Below are 5502 nucleotides of genomic sequence, written 5' to 3'. Positions count from 1 at the left end.
AGCTGAAGGTGGTGGTGGGGGGTAGAGATGCCAGTGATGCCTTGGACCGAGCAGTCTCTGATTTTGAAGTCTTGCTCAGTAAAGTGAGCACTAAACTGGAAGTTGTTTCGGTCCAAGAAACGTGTGTGGTGCTGTCAGCGTGCTTGTGAAACAGACTGCTGTATCCCTGGAGAAATCTCCTTTCCGATAATGTGCTGTTGCATTGCAGGTATTTTGGTGTAGAGGATACTTACTTTTAGGCCGTCTAAACTGGAAAGTTGTCTCCCCTTCTTCATTTGAAAAAAAAAGATCTATAAACATGATAATCTTTGCTTGCTAAAACCCAGATATTTAACTTCAAAGGGCTATTTCTTGATGGCATGGAAAGCCAGCCCCTCTTTGGTCCTGATGTTTGGTCCTAGCCACTCTAGGTTTTAAAGTGAAGAAACTCGAAAATCTAACTGCACATTTTATTCTATGTCTTTGGTTATTTGTTGTGTAACCTTGGTTAGCTAATGGAAAAAGATGATGATGAGTTGGTTTTTTTCTTCATCGTCACTTGTTTAGCATTTAAAAACTTGTCAGGGACTGGTAGGGAAATGCTTTTCTTGTAAGAAAAAGAATATCAAAGAGCTCTATTTGTAAAGAGTGTTGCATGGAGACATTTATAGTCAGCTAACTGTTTTATATAGCCTACAGCACTTGGCTCCCCTTAATACTGTGGGAAACGAAGGCAGTCAGCACTTGTGAGAAGTGAGGCCAGGGTCTCCTGGCAGAGCGGGTACAGCTCCCTGCACATGTTCCCTCCCACCGGGCACAGAAGTCTGTCTCTGAATGAGGTTTCTGCTGGTTTGTATTGACAGAGCGTTTAAAACAACTCAGGGCGTTAATGAGCGTGGTGGTGTCAGCTCTTGCCCTGATGCTGTGAGAACAGTGGTGTGTTTTATCCTCAAGTACCCTGAATCTTGATAATGAGAAATCGAGTTTCTTAGTCATTGCTAAAAATTCAGAATCGCCCCCCCTCCAACACACACACATGCAATCTCAAAATTTCTTAGCTTTTGTGGTTGAGAGCATGAGGTTTCCTTAGTGCATGGGTCAATGGAAGGGGTTACTGATGGCCCTGTACTCACCCGGCTGCACCGAGGCCGCTGGGTCGCCCAAGCACAGAAGAAGTATTGACAAACAGGGGAGTCCAGCAGAGCCAACTGAGATGGTCAGAGGCTGGAGCACCTGCTGTGTGAGGAGAGGCTGATGGAGCTGGGGCTGTTCAGCCTCCCTCAGGAGAAGGAAGGGCTTATGGGGATCTCACCACTGTCTCCCACTGCCTAGTGCATGCTGCTAGAGATGGAGTTGGACTCTCTCCAGAGGCCTTGCTCCTGGCTTGTGGCTTCTTGGAACTGGCTGCTGGAAGGCAGGACGCAGGACCCAACAATAAAGGGGCTGCGCTGTGTGCTTTTAGTTTTAGCTTTTATCCATTTTGCTACTTCTCCTTTCCTTTTCTATGTTGGTAACTTTTGTTCTTCATCAGTTGGTGCTTGCATCCACACCACACTTGATGTTTTTTTAACTCTCCAGTTTTAATTTTCCTTCTGTCTCCTTCTTCAATTTGATCTTCCTCCCTGTGCCAGTCTTGGAGGCTGACTCTCACCTGCTTCTATGCAGTTTATTCTCAGTGGTGTCATCTTTTTTTATCTTTAATTTCTGCCTTTCTGTGTTCATGAGCCTTCAATTGAAACAGCTCTAAAAATGTCCCTGGTGTTCTTCTCTCCTGACATGCAGAGGTGGGAGTGGGAATACAATTCAGGCTAGGGAGAGCATGCGTTGGCTTTGCAGTGTTAAGCAATGGCAGTGTCTTAGGGGATTCGTAAGTAGTTGTCTCCTCACGTGCACTGTAGTGAAATGAGGAGGATCCATCCAGTAGAGAGTTAAGACCCTTTACTGTTTATGGTTTTTTTTTCTTTCCGAGAGCTGTGCAGTGGCTCCTTCAAATGTGGCTCTGCTAAGTCCTGGCATCAGTTGTTAGGAGGTGCATTTGTATTGCAGCCTTTCCTTCAGGGGAATGCTGAGAGGGTTTCCCTCATCTACTTACCATCTGTTTCAGGGTGATTTTGCAGCACCAGTTTCTTGGCTGAAACCAGCCAGCGAGTTAGGAATAGATTTGTGCTAGACAGCTTACGTGGGCAGGCTGCGCTTCCTTGGGAAACCAGACTGGAAATCCGCTCATGGCGAGCGGAGTCACATCTGTGTCTTGGAGAGGTGAGACTGACTTCTGCCTGTGCAGCCCTAAGCCTGGCTTTGTAAAAGCTGTCAGTGCCCAGAGGTAGCCAGATGTCCACCTTCCTTCTGTTTTTTGGGGGTGGTGGCAGCTTCTCCATGCTGCTTTTTCAGTGGTACCAAGTTGCAAGTGAGAGCATCCACATATGCCAGGTTTCCTCCTGGTATTAAACTCTATGTACCAGGAGTAGCTGATATTACTGGTTACAGAACAGTCCTTTTACAACTTTGTCTGTTAGTTACTTGTTCAGGCAAAAGGCTCCCTGTGCAGGGAGCTGAAAAACCTGTCCCTTTAAAAACTAAAACAAAACCGAAACAAACAAAAAACCAAACAAACCAAAACTCCAAACAAACAAGACATATGTGTTATATTTGAACAGAATAGCACTCTGGTGTCAGACATGGTTTTTGCTATAGCTGTGATTGTTGGTGTGACCTGCTCCAGGGCAGGTAAAGTCAAACTTACACATTTTCTTTACTTGCTAGTAATTGGTCCTTACCTTGCATTTTTTATCTTCAAAACTCTTTTCAAATGCTGAGTAATTTTTGCAGCATTCCTAAAATATTGGCAAGAAGTATGCCTGCTTTTGTAGGTAGAGAAAACCTATTTTGATAGTGTGACTTGCCCAAGGCTACAGAATTAAGTCTTATTCTGGGCGAGTATTAACTTTGACGGCCCTTAGTGACTGGTTCTGGGCTTAGGAGGAAGTGTTTTGGGCTGCTCTTGCCTGTACTTGCTGTACTTGCTGTACTGATGACAAGCTTGAGGACAAGACCTTGCTGCCAAGGCTCTCACCAGTAGCAATGGTCAGAAGTGAGTCTGATGTCCAGAGCACTTGGTTAAGAAGTAGGGAACTGCAGATATTTTTCTTTCCAAGAAATATTAGGACACAGTAAGTCCTTGGAGTAAGTGGTTGAGTTGAGAAGAGAGCTTGGTGGTGTCACTGGGCTGAACTAAAGCAAAACTCATCTTTTGCTAGTGGGACATGCTCGTTATGGGAATACCCTGTGGCTTTACTCAGAGCTTATGTCTTACTAGTCAGTGAATAATCTAGACACAACACTTAGATGCCAAGCTGTGCTGCTTCTGCAGAGCTGCTCATTGGATTCGTACCGTTGAGTACAGCTGACGTTTGGTATTGGGAACCACTGAAATTTGGTGGCCTTTCATAATAGGCAGAAAGCTATTTTATACCAGAGACATGTAGTTGTCCAGTTTCTGTGGTGTTTGCCTCTGTGAGAGCCCTGTTTTGTTAGCTGAGGAGCTCCTGGTGGTCTTTGTTACCTTTCAGATACAGCAGTGCTATTTCTTCTGTCTGTCAAAGGGAACTGAGGCACAGAGTGCCTGGAGAGGAGCTGAGTTGCCCACATCTGAATGAGGGGGTGTTGAGCGGGATGGAAATGTACCACACATGGCTGCTTATCCTATCACAGCAATCTGAGGTGTGACACAGTGATACGTGATTCATTGCAGTTGCTTTTGGAGTTTGCCCTGGGCTGTCCAGTTTGGGTGTCTGTGGCTCAAAGACTTAATTAGATTTTGCCTTGCGAAAGGTGGGTGTAGCTGCCGCCTCCTGCTCACAGTTGTTGCCTGTTTCCTGATGCTCCTGTGTGCTGTTCCAGCTCTGCCTGGCCATTGGCTTGCTTCTTGAATGTCTCTTGCAGTTGCATCTCCAGCAGCTTTGGCTCTAGTGAATAATCCCAGCCAACTTTAGTGGTTTATATTGTGCTGCATTTCTCCCCTTAACAGTGGTGAATCTCACACATGGGCTACGACTTTCTCATTGGGATGTGGTGACCTGACTGTTGCCCTGAGTCCTGGTCTGCCCTTCCTTTTGGGTCACGTCCCTCTCCTTGCTGTGAGGTCTTTTGAAGGACAGCTCACCATGCCACTTCCATCCCTGCTGTTACCCTGTCAGTGACTGCTCCGGAGCTGTGGGACACCAGCGCTTGGCATTTGTGGTGGAGCTGGGAACCAGCTGCCTTCAGGCTACCCAGGATTTATGTGCCCTGGCAGAAGACTTTTTGGTGAAAGATGAAAGGCTGGCAGGTGAAGTGGAGGTCCCCTGATTCACATAATCTGCCTTACTGTAAAATGTCAGCTGTGTTTTGTCAGTATTGGTTGTCCCTTCTGGTGCTGTATTCTCACTTTATCATACAAATAGAGCTGAGTAGGCTGACATTTTGGTGAACTTGCGTTGTCTTATTTAATGGAAAAGTTGCTGTTTACAGCATCAAAAGAAATTGCTTATGAAGAATATGGTAATATCGTTTTGTTTTTTTAACATCATAATTGGAGAGAGTTTGAAGCATTATTTGAGCAAGGGAAGTGGGCTCTGAAATCATACATCAAGCTGGAATAAAAGGCAAGCAACTGTCCGCTCCAACCAAACATCTCTGAAAGCTGCTGAATTGAACAGGAAGCCTTTGACTGAAGAGTGTAAATCACAGCTCTTGTATAAGGAGGTAATGCATTGTCCAGCCCAATTACTATTATCAGGATAGATGATAGTCGAAGGAGTCCCTGTGTATTCAGGTGCTCTTGTAGAGTTGAGCAGGACCTGAATGTCCATTCTGAGAAGCTGCTGCACTGTCCTCCAGTGCATGAGGAACTACTTCACTTTAATTTGTCCTTAGCATCTTAAAAAGCTCTGAGAGGTGAGAACGCTGGACTGTTGCACATGTTCGTGTATGCTGGTAGGCTTTAACTCTTACAGTGCTGCCTTTCCCTGAAGCCGTTGGCACTATGTCTGTATTAGTGGCGAAATGCTGCCACAACTAATAAATTAAGTTTCCCAAGTGGGTTCTTGTTCTCCAAAGTGCGGTGTCCTGGTTGAGGTGAGCCAGTACAGGAAACAGGTCCTGCACAGCTCGTGGTCTTGAAGGGAAGAAGGTTCTCATGGCTTACCAAGGCATGACCAAGAGAAGGATGAGAAATCTAATGCTGCCTTATGTCACGAACAGGATATGACACTTGCTTTAGTCACATAAATGTGCCCAGAGGCATGCTGGCACATCAGTGCACATGTATTCTTTTGCCTTTTACTATCTTCTGCCATTTTATTTGCCTTTTACAATCTTTCAAGGAGGGAGAATATTATAAAGGATGTATGTACAAGGGCAAAGGGATCTCAACTTACTCTAAAACCTGTTCCACACTCCATGGTAACTTCTGCATGTGTTGCATTAGGCCAAAACAGATGGCATGTGGCACTCACTTTATTTTTTCTTTGTATCCAGGTTCAC

This window comes from Mesitornis unicolor, unplaced genomic scaffold (assembly GCF_000695765.1).
Source record: "Mesitornis unicolor isolate BGI_N332 unplaced genomic scaffold, ASM69576v1 scaffold45051, whole genome shotgun sequence".
Classification (NCBI taxonomy): domain Eukaryota; kingdom Metazoa; phylum Chordata; class Aves; order Mesitornithiformes; family Mesitornithidae; genus Mesitornis; species Mesitornis unicolor.
Note: the sequence above shows the minus strand (reverse complement) of the source record.